Genomic DNA, 19,975 nt, shown 5'->3' on the forward strand with positions numbered 1-19,975 from the left:
GCCATAGTCGTGGTACCAGTTTACATTCCCACCAGCAGTGAATGAGGGTTCCTTTTCATCCACAGCCTCTCCAACACTTATTACCTGTTATGTTGGTAACAGCCAGTCTAACAGGTGTGAGGTCATATCTCATGGTAGTTTTGATTTGCATTTCTCTAATAGCTAGTGAAGTTGAATATCTCTTCATATATCTGTTGGCCATTTGTATGTTCTCTTGGGAGAAGTGTTTGTTCAGGTCTTCTCTCCATTTTTTAATTGGATTGTTTGCTTGTTCGTTGCTGAGTTTTATGAGTTCTTTTTATATATTTTGGCTATTAACTCCCTGTTGGGGCTGTTGTTTGCAAATATCATCTCCCATTTGGTTGACTGACTTTTTGTTTTGTTGTTAGTTTATTTTACTATGCAGAGCTTTTTAGTTTAATATAGTCACATTCAGTTGTTTTTGCCTTTATTTCCATTGCCTTTAGGATAAAATTCATAAAATGTTCTCTATGACCAAGAACCATAATTTTCATACCTATGGTTTTTTGTGTGTGTAATTTATTGTTTCAGAACTTATATTTAGGTCTTCTATCCATTTTGACTAATATATGTAAATATTCCTTTGCATGTGGCTTTCCAATTATCCTGGCACCATTTATTGAAGAAGCTTTCTTTCTCCATTGTGTGTTTTTGGCTCCTTTGTCAAAAATTATTTGTTGTTACACATGCAGTTTTATTTCTGGGCTCTCAATTCTGTTCCAGTGGTCTTTTTTCTACCAGTACCATGCTGTTTTGATTATCATGGCTCTGTAGTATAATTTGAAGTCAGGTAGTGTGATATCTCTGGCTTTTTTAAAAATTAGAATTAATTTGGTTATTGGGATCTTTTGTGATTCTACACATATCTGATTTTTTTCTTGTTCTATTTCTCTAAAAAATGACATTGGAATTTTTAGGGTATTGCATTTAATCTTCATATTGCTTTGGGTAATATGGCCATTTTAACTAAGTTGATTCTTTCAATTTATGAACATAGAATATCTTTACATTTCATTGTGTCTTTTTCACTCTCTTTTAATAAGGCTTTGTAGTTTTCAGTATATATGTCTTTCACATACTTTGTTAAGTTTATTCTCAGGTATTTTGTTCTTTTGTTTGAAATTGCAAAAGGAATTCCTTTTCTGAAATTTCATTGTTAGTACGCAGGAAAGCAATAGACTTTTGTACATTGATTTTGTATCTTGAATCTTACTGTATTTGTTTATTACTGGTAGTTTTTGGTGTACTTTTTAGGGTCTTTAAAACTATTTCAAGAAGGCATTTTTCAGTAGATTTGAAAAACCATAAGAAGGTCCAATTGTATAAAAATAGATTCCTAACTTCTGACAGATGCTTTATTTTTGTTTCTTTTTAATGTGTTTGACATTTACCTATTGAGTTTGAGGCCCAAATATAACCTTTACATTTACCTTCAAACTTCTGGGTTATAATGCTACTAACTAGAATTTTTAAGCCTCCGTGCTAGCAAGTCAGTGGTTGTATTCTGTCATTTAGAAGTATTTATACTAAATGGAAATCAGTAAAGATATTATGCTTCTGGAAAACCCTTTTGTAGTGGCAACAGCAGCAGCCTAGTGCACATACCATGCCATAAAGATGCTCAAATCAAAGTATCTCACTTTAGATAAGCAGCAGCCCAAGATCTAATAATGAGGCATTTTAAAAGCAGCAGCTAGCAGTTCCATCAAACACAGAGACAAGAGCTCATGCTCACAGCCACCAACCGTGGTTTCAGGGGCACTGAAGATGACTGCTCTAATAATCTTAGTTGCAAGATTGCTTTTATGGGCAATCAGCCCCAAAGATGGTAGCATCTTCCTGATGTCTGATTAATGTCTTCTTCTCTTTTTCTTCTACAGTTCTTCTAACACTTCTCTAAACTCTTCTACCAAAAATTTTTCCTCTGACTAAAACCCAACTGATGCTGATTTTTCTACTGGACGATGACTGACAGATAAATTTTACAATGACTCTTCAAGCTGTGTTGTTATTTCCATGTTACAGATGAGGAACAAGAAAAGTCAAGTGACATGCTCAGAGAAATTTTCCATCAAATAAAAGAGCTAGACGTGGAGCCCTGATTACTCTATGTTGAGATCTCTCTATTTAAGCATGTTGTAAAAATTTTAAATGCATTTGATTCTAATTTTAAAACAATACATGGCAAATTTATAAAGCTTGGAAAAATACAGGAAACAAACACTGCCTTTTAAGTGTCCAGATGAACTGAGCGGCATTCTGATCATTCCCCGTGGACTTTAATTGAAACGACATATAATACGGAATAGGTCGCCTGTCCTGTCTTATGTATGTCAGTAGTGGAAAGCGGGGGTGCAAAGTCAACTGGGAGACACTTCCCCATTATCAGTTTCCAGTTGATGTCCAGTGGGAAAATACTCTCAATAATAAAAAGAGATAGCCACAGAAAGGGGAAGAAAAAGGAATATACTTATATTGTGAGGCAAAAAGATAGAAAGCAACTAACTGGCCACTTTGAGATGTAAATTGTATTTTACAAAGATAAAAGAAAATGATATAGTCAAACTCTGTGTCTGACACAGGTGCTGTCCCTCACATTGCCTCTGGAGAACAGCTGTCTCCCAGTGCTCCAGCTTTGTCCACACAGATTCCCACCTTTCCCCCTGGCCTCATCTGCAAACCCTGCTCCTTGTCTGGACAATCTCTGATTATGTGTCAGGCTGCACAACAGCCCTCTGAACGCTTCCTCTAGCTTTCCCTCTGGATCTGTTTTCTAGGATATACTGAATACAACAGATGGCAAAGAAAAATCATTCTTAATGAAATATTTATCTATATTAAATTATTTGGGGTCAAATTTATACTACAGGAGTTTTGTTATGTTTAACATGCAACTATATACTTTATAAGTTTGAAATGATCAATTTATAAATACATAAAATATACCATAAATACATTTATATATTTTGGATATATAATTTTGGATCATAATTTTCCTAGAGAATGTTATCATTGCTTTCTCACTCTGTTGGTCAACCCTGATTTTTTTTTTTTTTTACAAAGACAGAGAGAGGCAGAGAGAAGGACAGATAGGGATAAACAGACATGAAGAAAGAGAAATGAGAAGCATCAATTCTCCATTGCAGCACCTTGGTTGTTCATTGATTGCTTTCTCATATGTGCCTTGGCTGGGGGGCTACAACAGAGCAAGTGACCCCTTGCTTAAGTTAGTGACCTTAGACTCAAGCTAGTGGCCTTGGGCTTCAAGCTAGCGACCTTTGGGCTCAAGCCTACAACCATGGGGTCATGTCTATGATCCCATGCTCAAGTCAGTGACCCGGTGCTCAAGCTGGTGAGCTCGCGCTCAAGCCGGATGAGCCTGCACTCAAGCTGGTGACCTCAGGATTTTGAATCTTGGTCCTCTGCATCCCAGTTTGATGTTCTATCTACTGCACTATGCCTGGTAACCCTAGATTTTTATGTCATGCTGAATCCTGCACCCTCCATTTCCTCCACATCCAATTAAAACATCAATCCTATAGCAGTCATCATTTTTTTAACAATTCACTTTATTATGCCCTTTCAAAGATGTTATGCAGCAAAACTTTTTAGCTTGCCAAAATTCTTGGCCTCAAAAAATTCATGCAGAATTAAAATGTAACCTATTGCTTATTATAATTTAAAATGTGGGGAATGAATTAGAGAAATAATAATATTGTTTGAAAGAATACAACAAGTAAGCTCAATGGCTTTAAGAAACTTGAGTTCTTTAATGTGGAATAGAATAAGGATGACGCTGGGACATATCAGGGATTATATATCATTCTGAGGTTTTTAATGGTGTAGCTTAGACATTTTCACCTTTAAAAAATAACTATAATTCAGCTAATTACAAGGTAATTAACAGTTTCTGAAAACTTTTGATACTATATGAGATTTGTTTGTCTAGTGATATGAATAAGAGATTATTTACAGCAGGGGTGTTATAAAAACAAAATGAATTACTACATATAAACAATTTACAATTGTGCTATCACTATATTAATCTTTAAATACATGATCTCTTTTATCATAGGCATTTCAAGGTCTTTTGAAACTCTCTAAGGCTCATTTAAAGTAAAGAGACTTATGTAATATATATAGCTCTATGAATAATTTATGAAAACACTTAATGAAATGAAAGAATTTTCCTTCTAATAATGCTTTGATGAGAGAGCTGTCTGATTATACTATGTAGACAACAAGTTTGAAACTGGTCAAAATTATTTAAAATGATCATTTCATGACATTGAAAAATGACCAAAGTTAAGTGATGCATTTAGAACTGTTTATTTGTGATATGCTGCTAGTTCATCCATGAGAATAGTGATTTTGTGGTCATCTTGCTGGACACATTCACATTTTTCCAGCTCATGTGGTAAACTCCCTTTACTTTCCCAGTTGGTTTCTGCAGACTTGGTTCAGAGCAGGAGGCAAAGCAATAAGACATTTAATCATGGGTGTGTGAATGTGAGGAGACAAAGAAACACTGAAATAACAAACTCTCCATATATCACTGGTCTAGTCTTAAGCTGTACATGCAGGTAGGGAATACCAGGGCTTTAAGTAAAAGATGAAAATCTTGAAAAATTGAGGATTTGATGTTAATAGATACCATTTGTCAACCAACATACAGTTCTGGTGACAGAAGATGGAACCTTACTGGATTGGGGTGTGTGAACATAACCTTTGCATATATCATTGGTCAACCATGAAACTCTACAAGGGAACCAGGCTATCAGACACTGGCTAGTTAGTCATCACTGAGGACACACTGCAGGGCAGACAGATTTGTAGTTTAAGTCCGAAAATTTCACTGCCTGTTAAAACAGCACAACAACCATCAGAAAAAAAATGGACATAAAACTACAACATATCATTTACACTTTCCAATTTCTCACAAAACAAATTACCAGACATACAAAGAAACTAGAATGTTGCCAATTCATGTGGGAAAAGAACAGTCAATAGAAATTGACCGGTAATACATTTAGCAGACAAACTACAAAGTATCTATTATAAGTATGCTTAAATTTAAGGACACTATATACAAAGAAAAATATGTTCAAAGAATGAAAATATGTGGAAATAATGAGCAAATGAATTTGAGGATAGGTCAATACCCAATCCAAAGAAGAACTGAAAGAAAAAAATGTTTATGAGAATAAACAGAGCTTCAGAGATCTATGATATGGTATCAATCATTAAAATAATCAACAGTGTCAAGAGAAGATTAGAAAAGGAAAGGGGAAGAAAATATTTTAACAAATAATGGCCAAAAATTTCTCAAATAAGTGCACAATGTTAAGTATATACCCGAGCTGGTCAAGAAACCTCTAACAGCATAAACAGAAATGAGAATGCACATAGACATACGATAATCTACTGCTGACAGCCAAAAATAAAGAATAGTTCTTGAAAGCAGCAAGAGAAAAAGTACAAATCATATAAAAAGGAAAAAAAAACCCTATGTAATAAATGGCAGAATTTTCTTTAGAAACATGGAATTAAGAGACATTGGAATGCCATTTGAAGCACTGACAGAAAAAATAATCAACAAAGAATTCTATATCCAGAAAAATCATTCTTCAAAAATGAAGGTAAAATAAAGACTTTTCCATAATAAAGAAAACCAGAATGAATTTGTTGCTGGGAGAACTATGCTATAAAATATACTAAAAGAAGTCCTTCATCCTGAAGAAAAATAACACGAAATGACAAGTTAGTTCCACTAGAGGAAATGAGAGGTATCAGAAATCATAAAAATGGGGTAAATATATAATATAAACACACACAAACACACACATATATTTTTCTCTTAACCTCTTTAAGACTTACAGTTGTAGAAAGTAGAATTTAAAATATTATATTTTGGGGTTTATAACATATGGAAATGTAATAAATATACGTGACAGCAAAACAGAAGATGGGGGCTAGAGCTACATTTGTGTAAAGTTTCTATATTTATCAGAAGTCAGTGTTAATTTATACTACATTGTAATAAATTAAAGATTATATAATTCCTGGAGAAATCACTTTAAAAAGAGTAAATGAATATAGATAGAAAGTCAATAGAGAGTGTGAAATGGCTATTAAAATACATAAAAAAGGACAGATAAAATTATTAAGGGAATAAAAATAAATAAAAGATTAGAAAACAAGTAGCCAAATACCTTATCTAATTTCAACTGTATCAATTATTATATTAAATGGGAATTTATTGAACACATAAAACAGTAAAGATATTTGGACTGGATAAAAAACAAACTCTATATAATGACAGTAAACCATTTAAATTCAAAGACATAAATAGTTTGAAAAATAAATGGATGGAATAGTTAAATGAACCAAATATTAAATAGAAGCAAGCTGGAATTGCTATATTAACTCCAGACAAAATAGACTTCATTAGAAGGAATATTACTAAAGACAGGAATCACATATTTAATGATAAAATAAGTTATAAGCCTGAAAAATATAAAAGTAGCAGCACCTAACCATAGAACTGACTGCAAATGGGCATGAGGAAAATTTTGAGAATAATGGAAGTGTTCTAAAACTTGATTCTGTGAGTAGTCAAAACTCTCACTATATACTTAGAATGGCTGAATTTTATGGTACATAATAAAATAAAATAAAATAAATAAAATAAAATAAAATAGAAAAATAAAATAAAATAAAAACATACACACAGAGAGAAAGATGATCTTAGATACATAGGAATGTGACAGGGTTGCAGAGCCCTGGGTAAACATTTCTGGTGATGTTTCTGTTCTCATGAGCAATTTGAGTAAAGTGATGCACATAAAAGTTAAGTAACATGTTTTTGTTTACACAGCCTCTTAGTGGTAACAGGATTTAACCCCAGGGAGCCTGGTTCAACAATACCTGCTCTTCATTGTTTTGCTATATTAATTAAAACCTATATCTGCAGAATATGTATGGATTGAAGTAATGCTTTTAGACCAAATCATCTTTCTAAAAAAATCTCTCATCCAACATAGAAAATTCTAAGAAAAGAAAAGAAGGAAAAAAGAGAGGGAGGTAGGAAAGAAAGAAAAAATAGATTTGAATATAGCAAGAAGAATTCAGATTTGAAATTCATTTCCTTTTTGATGGGAAATTAATATAACTTTTCAAGGAGTTTTATCCCTGTTTATTAGCTATTTCAGGCCCTATTAGAGTCACAGGGGATGGAGTGAGGATTTATGACTTCGTGGAGTTTAAGCCAATTGCCTAAAGTGGTAGAGCTAGCTAGTAACAGCAAAGCTTATTTCATCAAACTTCACTCCAGAATTTTCATATCCCTGAACTCCAAAGTAGGGGAATTTGTTGCTGAGAGGGAGACACTGGACTTTCTGGCATGATTTATATTCTGAAGATCCCAAGCCCATTATGTGTGATTGCCCTGTGACTTCCCTGGGGCTGGCAATTCTCGGACTTTGTGTGGAGGTAGCTCTATTTTCAGCAGTTTGGAGAGAAGCCAAAGGTAGGATTGTTACTTCTGGCACAGGAGTGAAAGCCATTTGTAATTTCCTTCCCATTACTAGCTGTCATTGTCAAATGATGGTTGACAAACAGGCTAGATTTTGGATGAATGAGAATACACTATTCCTGGAGGGATTACCTATTTTTCTTTCAAGGATATAATCATGAATTGTGCTGCCCTTTCAAATATCTTCAAGTACCTGGAGTTTGCCAATTGAGTTTGTATTGTCATACTAAAGTAAATAATACCTTTCCAGAAAACATCAATTATGTGATTGTTATTTTGTTCAAGCCCTTGGAGATGAGTGTATCTGCTGAGTGTAAGGTTGTCAGTTCACCTTTCTTTAAATTTGCTATGCAGGACTTCTTTCTGACTCATGTATTTTTACCTCAGAAGCCTGCCCCAAGAGCCCAGGACATTCCCAGACCACAAAGGCCTAATAATGTCCATTAACACTGAATCAGGTCTTCATCCAGAGGTCATCACAAAACTTGAAGGAACACTCTAACAGAGAGCATTCTGGAGAGAAAGGTGTCCACTCTGAAGCTTCTGTGTGGTGAATGCTAAGGGATAGGTATGTTCTTGGGCCTTCTTGACCCTCTCTCCTGACTATTTGTCTAGGACTCTCCACAACCCCTGTGCCCTCCACAAAGCGATGTGAGAGAAGTATAGAAAGTCAAAGGCAAGGTGATTCAGTCTTCTCAGAAAAATCAAAGTGTGACTTTAATTGGCTTATACTAGTTTAAAAATAAGGATTTAAATATGTTTTTATTCAGCAATATTAAGAGAAATATATATGAGTAGGGAAGAAAATGCTTATTTTGACCAGAAAATTGTTTTCCCCAGGGCACAAGAAATCTCTAGAGAAAGTCTTAATCAGGTATATACGATAATGCTTATGTTAAAGAGGCATCTGAGGACATTCGGTGAGCACAAGTTACTTCTGAAACAAAGCCACTGGCTCTATTAACCACAGTTCTAGTTTCTGTAAATCTGATACTTTAACACAGGGGTCCCCAAACTGCGGCCACCTGAGGCCATTTATCGGCCCCCACCACATTTCCGGAAGGGACACCTCTTTCATTGGTGGTCAGTGAGAGGAGTATAGTCAGTTTGTTGATTTAAATTTACTTGTTTTTTATTTTAAATATTGTATTTGTTTCCGTTTTTTTTTTTTTTACTTTAAAATAAGATATAAGATATGTGCAGTGTGCATAGAGATTTGTTCATAGTTTTTTTAATAGTCCGGCCCTCCAATGGTCTGAGGGACAGTGAACCGGCCCCCTGTGTAAAAAGTTTGGGGACCCCTGCTTTAACATCTGTCGGACATGCATCTGCCAGACATGCCTTGTGTTGGACAACCTGGCAGTATTTCTGAGTCACTCTGCCAACTTCCTGCCTTGTCATCTAGTCCAACCACCCTCAGGAGGAATGTCTTTCTGAGGGTGTGATTTTCAAATACAAACCAATCAACCCAGAGCCCACATCCCCAAGACCTCCTTTATCGGTCTCTCCCACTCCAGGTCACTACCCCCCCTGCCCTAATTTCTTAGGGAAACAGACAACTAGAGATAGCTCCCATGTCCCAGAGCCTGCTGAAATGTTTCCAACTAGCCAGTCGTAAGCCTGCTTACCCTGCCTTGCTCATTCCTTCCTGTGGAAATCAAAAGAAAGGTTCTTGCCATAGTCCCCCTTCCCCCTCTGGCTCCTGCCAACCCTAGTGCTTTCCAGTGTGGTCCTGAGGCATGTGGTGTGCCCTGCACTTGGGATCTATATGTAACAAACTCTTTTTTCAGTGGCAGACATCTCTTGATCTGTTGGTCTTACTGTACCTCCAATTGTCTGTTAATGCACAATATTTTAAAACATATTATGTAAGTGGTCTTCATACCTTGTACCTTATCTCAGAGAGCTGGGCATATATTATTTGTGTCTGGATGATCATGTGACACGCAGTAGCCCTGTATAGCCTGGACAACAGTCTCTAAGTTGGTCTGGTACAACCATTTTATGGAACTGGCCTTCTCTGATTACAAGTGAATGGAGGAGCAATGAATCCACTCATGTAGACTGATCAATAACTGAATGCTCTCTATCACTGCAACCTAATGCGGAGTCCTTGGACCAGTGGTAGAAATAGCTCCTGGGACCCTGTCAGAGTTGCAGACTCTAGGTCTTCTAAAGACCTACTGAATCAGAATCTGCCCTTTTAAAAAAATCTGTAGTGATTTGTATGCTTATTAAAGTTTGAAAAGGACCACTTGTGGTGGTCATGACATTGAATCTCTCAGTAACACACATTGCTGCTGAAATCCTCTCACGTGTTTGCATCAAGGTCAAGTTTCCCATGAATTGCTGTCGGCCCATGACTGATTGCAGTGGGGATACTACGCCGGACCATCCTTGGGAAATGTGGGACTCCCCTGACAGGTAAATTTGGCTCAAGGGCTCTCATGACCTTGTTGAATTTTCCTTAGCACTGCTTTCCAAGTTGTTTGCATTAGCCTTCTTTCCTTTTCTCTTTCACTCTGAAAAAGGACCTGCATTGTGGTTGAATGTCTCTCCCAGTACTACTGCACTTTCCCTCACAGGAATTTCCCCCAATAAATTGCTTTCATCTTTAATTCTGGCCTGGAGTCTGCCTTTTGAACAACCTAGATTAACAAACAGGTCTAGACCACTTCAAGTGGCAGCTTTTTAGGTCAGCAAAACTACAAAACTGACACAAACAATAACAATAACAAACAAAACAAAACTGGTTGAGTTGCAGCAATATGGATATAGATATACATCTTATCTCACCAGCTAAGCAATAGTCTCATATACCCCTTCCTGAAGTTATCAGGCAAGAATGAATATCAGATAGATGTTGGACCCTGGATGAATATATGTAAAGGATACTTTCCAGATCTCTCATGAAGACTTACTTTTTGTTTGACTCAACTATATTTGTAATATAGCAATAGCCATCTTAAGATAGTAACAAGAATCCTTATTTAAAGGATAGTTGTTGCCCTGGCAATGTGGCTTTGTTGCTATAGAGCTTTATCCTGAAGCACAAAGGTTATAGGTTTGGTCTTTTATCAGGGCACATGCAGGAACAGGTTGATGTTCTTGTCTGTGTCTCTGTCTCTTTCTACCTTCCTATCTCTCTAAAATCAATCAATAAAATAATAATAATAATAAAGGACAGATGTTAGGATTGTTGCTGTTAATTTAAGCCAGCTCATGAAGAAAAAATACTCAACCTAACAGATTAAGTTGGAAGGAAATAAGCTCACACCAAGCCTGGAACCTAATCTTTCAACAGTGCAATAGGAGTTGATGGAGGATGGCTAGGCATTAGATTAGAGAGATATAATAATGACTATTATTTTCTAAATATTACACAGAAAAGATATTTTTCCCAGTTACATATATGCTTTGCTTGGATTTCTTCAGTACACTAAGAAAGTTATAAATTCAACTCATCCTGAAAATAAATATTAGAAACTATGGCTCATGGCGTCAGAGCTGCTGCACAGGGCTGCCACTGACCACAGGAGGTCCCCACAGTTAAGAGGAATTTGAGGGTGAGTTAGGTTCAGCACCATGAACTGCACAGGGTGAATCAGCCACAGGATGTCGTTTACTCTTTTCTGCACTCTAGAATTCGATTTCATGTCCATTAAATAGGGTAAGAAACCAGGGTTCACAGAGGTTATGTAACATGAGTAAAAACTATCCAATAATAAAGGAAGTAATCTGGAACGTAAAATCAGGTCTCTTTGGTATAAAACTTAGTCTTATTTTTAGTACTTGCCAGCTCTATTGCTTAATATTCTTACCATTAGAAAGACACAAATATAAAATTATATAAATATAGTATCTTCATGGGCAAAAATGTAGAATTTTCAAATTACTTTCACATGTCTCTGTCCCCCAACAAATAGCCTGTTTATTAGTATTAAGTATGGTGACAAACTTAAAATTGGAAATATCTCTGATTTTTCACTCATATCCCCAGGGGCTCAAGCAAGAGTGATGGTGACTGGCAAAGAGCAGGAAGAAACACTGCTTGGCATGGAATGCTCCATGTATGATGGGGTGGGAGAAATGAACTGTGCTTTGACAGGGATGATAATTGTATAAGTGTAAACATTGGTCACAATCCATTGAAAGGTACACTTAGAAAACATTTTAGTCTGACCAGGTGGTGGTGCAGTGGATAGAATGATGGACTGAAATGTGGAGGACCCAGGCTCGAAAATGTGAGGCTGCAGGCTTGAGCACGGGCTCACCAGCTTCAGCACAGGGTCACTGTCTTGAGTGTGGGATCATAGACATGACCTCATAATCACTGCCTTGAGCTCAAAGATCTCTGGCTTGAAGCCTAAGGTCACTGGCTTGAGCAAGGGGTCACTCACTCTGCTATAGCCACCCAATCAAAGCATATATGTGAAATCAATCAAAGAACAACTAAGGTGCCACAATGAAGAATTGATGCTTCTCATCTCTCTCCCTTCCTATCTGTTCTTATCTGCCCCATCTCTCTGACTCTCTCAGTCTCTATCAAAAAAAAAAGGAAAGAAAAAGAAAAGCATTTTATTATATATAAATTCAATCTAAATAAAGTTTATTTTATGAGTAAAAAAGTTTTTAAGGTTATAACAATTATATGCTCACAGATTATAATATATTTCCATTTAGATGCATAATATTGTACAAATAGAAATAATAAAGTTTCTGCTTAAAACTGTACATTTACCCATGCTACTCTGAAAAGATTTATTACTGTTCACAGCCTATTATGTAATGTATGTACTATGTAATAATGATTCTTATTCTATAAAAATTACAGAGAAAAATGATTTTCTTAATTATACTGTATTCTATGAACATATACATTTTGCATGATTTTCTGCAGTATTTGGAGAATATAAATTTATTAATCTGAAAATAAACATTTAAAACCATGACCCATGGAAGCAGAGCTATCATATGGGGCTAATATTTGCAGAAGGGGTCTTCAAAATAAGGATAATCTAAATATGTTATGTCATCACTGGGTTAATCAAAGTGGAGACTATACCAAGGAGTAAAAATGCTAATTCATTTAATTATATCCAGATAATATTTATTGCAGCCATAAAAAAATGAGCTCCCTGAATCAGCTGGTTTTGTTACATCAGTCTTAACCCACAAGAAAAGTCTTTGAAATGGAACATTTACTTAGCGCCAAAGGTCAAATTTATTAAAAAACTATATACATTGTATTCATTTTGCACTCAAGCTTTCATGAATAGAATCAATGTAAATTCTTTTTTTTTCTTTTTATTGTATTTATTAGGGTGACATTAGTTAGTAAAATTATACAGGTTTCAGGTGAATAAATCTACCACATATTATCTGTATACTGCATTGGGTGTTCACCATCTCAAGTCAAGTTTCCATTTATCCCCCTAAACACTCCTCCTGTTCCTCCCACCCACCTCTTCCTGGCAATCACACGGTCTGTGTCCATGAATTTTTCCTCTTTTAATTTTCTTTTTGGCTCAGTCCCTTCACCCCATCAACAAGCCCCTGATCTCTCCGTCCCTAACAGCTATCAGCCTGCTCTATATCTGTGAGTCTGTTGCTATTTTGTTTATTAGTTCATTTTGTTAATTAGATTCCACATATGATCAACAAAGAAGCCAAAAAACATACAATGGAGAAAAGAAAGCCTCTTTAATCAATAGTTCTGGGAAAATTGGAAAGCCACATAATAGAAAAAAATTTGACTACACCTTGTTCCCCTGCACAAAAATTAATTTTATCAAAATGGAACAAAGACCCAAATATAAGATCTAAAATAAATTACATAGAAGAAATATAGGTACTAAACTTATGGACCTTGGCTGTAGAGAACATTTTATGAATTTGACCCCAAAGGCAAGGAAATTAAAGGCAAAAATAAATGAATGGGACTATATCAAACTAAAAAGCTTGTGCACAACAAAAGACACTGACAACAAAACAAAACATCCAACCAAATGGGAGGCCATATATACAAACAACAACTTCCATGAGGTGTTAATATTCAAAATTATAAAGAACTCACAAAACTTAACAACAAACAAGTAAAGAATCTAATTTAAAAATGAGGAAAAGACCTGAACAGACACTTCTCCCAAGAAGACATACAAATGGCCAACAGACAGATGCTCATCTTTGCTAGCAATTAGAGAAATGCAAATCAAAACTACCATGAGATATCACCTCACACCTGTGAGATTAGCTATGATCAACAAGATGGGTAATAAAAAATGTTCGAGAGGTTGTGGAGAAAAAGGAGCCCTCATTCACTGCTGGTGAGAGTGTAAATTAGTACAACCATTATGGAATAAAGTATAGTAGTTCTGCAAAAAATGAAGAATAAAATTACCATATGACTCAGCAATCCCTCTACTGGGTATCTACCAAAAAAACTTGAAAACATTCGTACATACAGACAAATGCAACCCCTTGTTCATCGCAGCATTATTCACAGTGGCCAAGACATAGAAACAACCAAAGTGTCCCTCAATAGAGGATTGGATAAAGATGATGCGGTACATATATACAGTGGAATGCTACTCAGCCATAAGAAAGATGATATATTGCCATTTACAACAACATGGATGGATGTTAAGAACATTATACTGAGTGAAATAAGTAAATCAGAAAAAGCTAAGAACTGTATGATTTCACACACAGTAGGGATATAAAAATGAGACTCATGGACATAGATAAAAGTGAAGTGGTTGTCAGGGGGAGGGGGCTTAGGAGAAGGACAGTAAAGAGGGACAAATATACGGTGATTTAAAATGATTTGACTTTGAGTTACAGGCACACACATAATCAAGAGTTTAATTGCTATAGAAATATTTGCCTGAAACCTATGTAATCTTTTTTTTTGTGTGTATTTTTTCGAAGTGAAAAGTGGGGGTGGGGCAGGCAGACAGACAGACTCCTGCATATACCCAACCGGGATCCACTCAGCATGCCCACGATGGGTGATGCGCTCAGGCCCCGTTGGGGCGTTGCTCCACTGCAATGGGAGCCATTCTAGTGCCTGAGGTGGAGGAGCCATCCTCAGTGTCTGGGCCAACTTTGCTCCAATGGAACCTTGGCTGCTGTAAGGGAAAAGAGAGATAGAGAGAAAGGAGAGGGGGAAAGGTGGAGAAGCAGATGGGTGCTTCTTCTGCGTGCCCTGGCCGGGAATCAAACCTGGGACTTCCACATGCCAGGCCCACGCTCTACTGCTGAGCCAACCAGCCAGGGCCCTATGTACTCTTATTGATGAAAATGTGATGTGATTAGATTTAATTACCTAAATAAAATTTTAAAAAATATTCCAGATATGAGTGAAATCATATGGTACTTGCCTTTCTTTGACTGGTTTATTTTATTTAGTATAATAGTCTCCTGGTCCATCCATGCTGTCGCAAAGGGTAAGATTTCTTTCATTTTACGCCAAGTGGTATTCCATTGTATAAATGTACCAGAATTTTTATTCACTCATCTACTGATGGACATTTGGACTGCTTCCAAATCTTGGCCACAGGAAAAAATGCTGCAGTGAACATAGGGGTGCATAGAGTCTTTCAAATTAGTATTTCAGGTTTCTTCAGATAAATTCCCTGAGCTGGAATTGCCGAGTCATAAGGTAGTCCCATTTGTAATTTTTTGAGGTAACTCCATACTGCTTTCCACCATGGCTGTACCAATCTGCATGCTAAGCAACAGTGTATAAGAGTCCTTTTTTTTTCACACCTTTGCCAATACTAGTTGTTTGTTGATTTACTGATGATAGCCATACTGACAGGTGTGAGGAGGTATTTCATTGTGGTTGTAATTTGCATTTTTCTGCTGATTAGTGACATTGAGCACCTTTTCATATGTCTGTTGGCCATCTGTATGTCCTCTGTGGAGAAGTGTCTACTCAGGTTCTTTGCCCATTTTTAACTGGATTTTTTTTGTATTGAGTTTTAGAAGTTCTTTACCAATTTTGGATATTAGCAGATATATTAGCAAATACGTTTTCCCATTCAGTGGATTGTCTTTGCATTCTGTTGATGGTTTCCGTAGCTGTGCAAAAACTTTAGTTTGATGTAGTCCCATTTGTTTATTTTTCTTTTGTTTCCCTTGTCTGAGGAGATATATCAGAAAAAATATTCAGTAAGAAATATTCAAGATTTTACTGCCTATTTTTTCTTCTCAGATTTTTATGATTTAGAATCTAACATTTGTCTTTAATTCACTTTGAGTTTACTCTTATATATGGTGAAAGATGGTCTACTTTAATTTTTTTGCATGTAAATGTACAATATTCCCAACACCATTTATTTAATAGACTACCTTTACTCCATTGTATGTTCTTGTCTCCTTTGTCAAATATTAATTGACAATAATGCTGGAGTTTATTTCTGAGTTCTTGATTCTGTGTCATCGGTCTATATGTCTTTTTATGCTAATACCATGCTGGTTTAATTACTACAACTTTGTAGTATAGTTTGATAACAAGTAGCATGCTTTTTCCAACTTTGTTCTTCTTTCTCAAGATTGCTGTGACTATTCAGGTTATTTTGTGGTTCCATATAAATTTTTGGGATATTTGTTCTACTTTTGTGATATCTTCATAAGAATTGCATAGTATATATATTGTAGATTGCTTTGGGTGGTATGGACATTTTAATGATACTGATTCTTTCTATCCATGAACACAGTCTCTTCTTCCACTTATTTGTATCTTCTTCAATTTCTTAATCCAGTGTCTTATAATTTTTTTTATTTAAGTGATAAGAGAGGAGATAGTGAGACAGACTTCTGCCAGTGCCCCAACAGGGATCCAACCCGCAACCCTTTCTAGGGCCCATGCTCAAATCAACTGAGCTATTTTTAGTACCTGAAGCTGAGTACCAACGAGCTATCCTCAGTGCCCAGGGCTGACACTTGAACCAACTGAATCACTGGCTGTGGGAGGGGAAGAGGGAGAGAAGATGGAGAGGAAGGGGGAAAGAAGCAGATGGTTGCTTCTCTTTTGTGCCCTGACCAGGAATCAAATCTGGGATGTCCATATGCCAGGCTTACACTCTATCCACTAAGCCAACCAGCTAGGGCCTATAATTTTTTGAGTATAGTCTTTTATGTTTATTTTTATTTTATGTTCTTTTATGTTAAATTTATTCCTAGGTGTTTTATTCTTCTAAATCAATTGTGAGTGGGATTGTTTTCTTAGTTTCCATTTCTGATAGTTCATTATTGGTATACAAAATTCAACTGATTTCTGGATATTTATTTTGTATTCTCTTAATTAACTAAATTTATTTATCAAATCAAGTAGTTTTTGCCTGAAACTTTAGGGTTTTTTATATACAGTATCATGTCATCAGCAAATAATGACAGATCTATTTCTTTCTTTTCAATTTGGATGCCTTTTACTTGTTATTTTTATCTGATTGCTATGGCTAGGACTTCCAGTACTATGTTGAATAAGAGTGGTGAAAGGGGACATTATTGTCTTGTTCCTGATCTTAAGAGGATTGCTTTTAGTTTTTTCCCATTGAGTATAATATTGGCTATGGGTTGGTCATACACGGCCCTTATTATAAGGTCTACTGGAAAGTTCTGTCCATTTCTATCACAACAAGTTTCGACACGTAGCACGTTTTTTTGGCGCATGTGTGTCTCTCTATTTTTATCACTTAATGTATACATACTGATGTAGCAAATTAACTAAAACAAAGTTGATTCACATTAGTCTTATGTGTGAAGCGATAGTGTTTAAAATTTATTTATGCCACTGATAAAGTTTACTTATGCCACTGTAATTTTTACAAATTTCAACAAAGAAGAAATGCTACAGAAGCATGTCTGTCACAGCCATCATATTCCCCGGACATAGCACCCTCCGACTATCACTTGTTTTTGTCCTTACAAAATATTTTGAAGGGCAAAAAATTCAAAAATGAAGATATCAAACAAGCACTGGTTCAATTTTTCGCATCAAAAGATAAAACATTTTTCAAAAATGGGATATACAAATTGCCCTCACGCTGGCAAGAAATCATTAATAATAATTTCAATTATATTATTTAATAGTTTATTGACAGAAAGAAAAATTTGTATTTTGTTTTATTCTAAAAATGGACAGAACTTTCCGGTAGAACTTATACATTGAGATATGCAGCCTCTTTGCTGAACTTTTATCATAAGTTGGTGCTGGATTTTATCACATGCTTTTTCTGCATAGATTATATGATTGTATAATTTTTATTCTTCTTTTTTGTTTACGTGGTATAGCATGTTTATTGATTTGCAATTATTATTCCAGCTTTGCATTCCCAGAATAAGTCTTTCTTGATCACATGTATGATCTTTTTAACATATTATTGGATCTAGTTTGCTAATATTTCGTTGAGAATTTTAGCGTCTGTTTTTATAAGGGATTTAGGCCTATAATTTTTTGTTTTTGTAGTGTTTTTATCTGCCTTCGGATTTAGAGTAATGCTGTCCTCATAAAATGAGCCTGGGAGTCTTCCCTCTTCTTGAATTTTTTGGAATAGTTTGAAAAAGATAGGTTTTATTTCCTCTTTGAATGTTCGGTAAAATTCACCTGAAAAGCCACATAGTCCAGGATTTTGTTGGAGTTTTTTTGATCAATGCTTCTATTTCTCTAATTGTAGTCTGTTAATTTAGATTCTCCAATTACTCCTGATTTGCTTTGAAAAACTACATGTTTCTAGAAATTCATTCATTTCACCAGATTGTCTAATTTCTTGGCATATATTTGTTGGTAATATTTTCTTACAATCCTTTGTATTTTTTTGGTGTTTGTTGTTACTTCCCTTTCTTATTTCTGATTTTATTTATTTACATCTTCTCTCTTTTTTTCTTGATAAGTCTAGTTAAAGGTTTGTCAATCTTGTTTATCTTATCAAAGATCCAGCTCTTGGTTACATTGATTTTCTGTCACTTTTTTAGACTATATTTTGTTTACTTCTGCTATGACTTTTATTATTTCTTTCCTTTCACTCACTTGGGCTTTGTTTGTTTTTCTATTTCAAGTTCTTTTAAGGATAAAGTTAGATTGGTTATTTTAAGATTTTCTTGTTCCTTGAGATAGACCTAAAATGCTATGAATTTCCTTTTTAGGATTTATTTTGCTATGTTCCATATTTTAGGGTTGGTTTGTTCTCATTTTCATTTGTTTCAAGATATCTTTTGATTTCTCTCTTAAACTCATTGTTAACCTGTTCATTGTTTAGCAACATGTTATTTAGCCTGCTTGTCTTTTTTTTTGCTTGGGATTGATTTTCAGTTTTATACCATTATGAAGATACTTGATGTGATTTAAATCTTAAATTTTTTAAAACTTGTTTTGTGTTTTAACATGTGGTCTATCCTAGAGAATGTTTTACATGCATTTGAAAAGAATGTACATTCTGGTGATTTGGGATGAAGTGCTCGAAAAATATCAATTAAATTTATCTGATCTAGTGTGTAATTATGGCCACTGTTTATTTGTTGATTTTCTATCTGGGGGATTTCTTCACTGATGTTAATGGGATGTTGAATCCCTTACTATAATTGTATTATAGTCAATTTCTCTTTTTATGTCTATCAAGATTTGCTTTAGTTATTTTGGTGTTCCTTTCTTGGATGGATAAATACTTACCAAGGTTATATCCTCTTGTTGGATTGCTCTCTTTATCATTATGTAGTGACCTTCCTTATCTTTTACTATAGCTTTTGTTTTAAAGTCTATTTTGTCAGATGAAGTATAGCTGCCTCAGCTTTTTAAAAATTTTCTATGCATGAATTATCTTTTGTTCCATCCTTTTACCATTAGTTTGTGTCTATCTTTCATTCTGAGGTTATTCTCTTGTAGACAGCATATATATGGGTCTTGTTTTCTTATCCATTCAACTACCCTCTGTGTTTTGATTGGAGCATTTAAGCCATTTACATTTAAAGTGCTTATTAATAGTTCATTCTTCCTTCATCTTCTTTTTTCACCTTCATCTCCTTCTTGCAGGCCATTTAACATTTCTTATAATACTAGACTGGTGATAACAAACTTTTCTAGCTAGGTATTAACTGGGAAGCTCTCTATTTCTCCTACAATTTTAAATGATAGTCTTGCTGTAGAGCTAGTGCTCGACTTACAACCATGATTGGTTCCAACAGACCGGTTGTAACATGATTTGGTTGTAAGTTGAGTAGGCTATATGTATAGTACTGTGAAATGATGTTATAAAAATCTTTAAGTCAAAGACAAAGACAATTTCCTCTTGGTAGACATCTTGGGAGGGGTTTGATAAAAAATAGCCAAGACACAAAACACAAATTGCTGTACTGAGTCTGGGATAACAGTTGAAATGGTGCACACAGAGATGGTAGTGCTGCCAGAAGCTGGTCTGC

At 35.3% G+C, this 19,975-nt stretch overlaps 1 protein-coding gene across 1 annotated transcript in view; it reads right to left on the reverse strand.

Moving 5' to 3' along the window:
• Positions 1 to 19,975, reverse strand: part of THSD7B (thrombospondin type 1 domain containing 7B) — a 1,096,947-nt gene that overhangs the window by 193,890 nt on the left and 883,082 nt on the right. The gene's annotated exons all lie outside the window — the stretch shown is intronic.

This window comes from Saccopteryx bilineata, chromosome 5, assembly GCF_036850765.1.
Source record: "Saccopteryx bilineata isolate mSacBil1 chromosome 5, mSacBil1_pri_phased_curated, whole genome shotgun sequence".
Lineage (NCBI taxonomy): Eukaryota > Metazoa > Chordata > Mammalia > Chiroptera > Emballonuridae > Saccopteryx > Saccopteryx bilineata.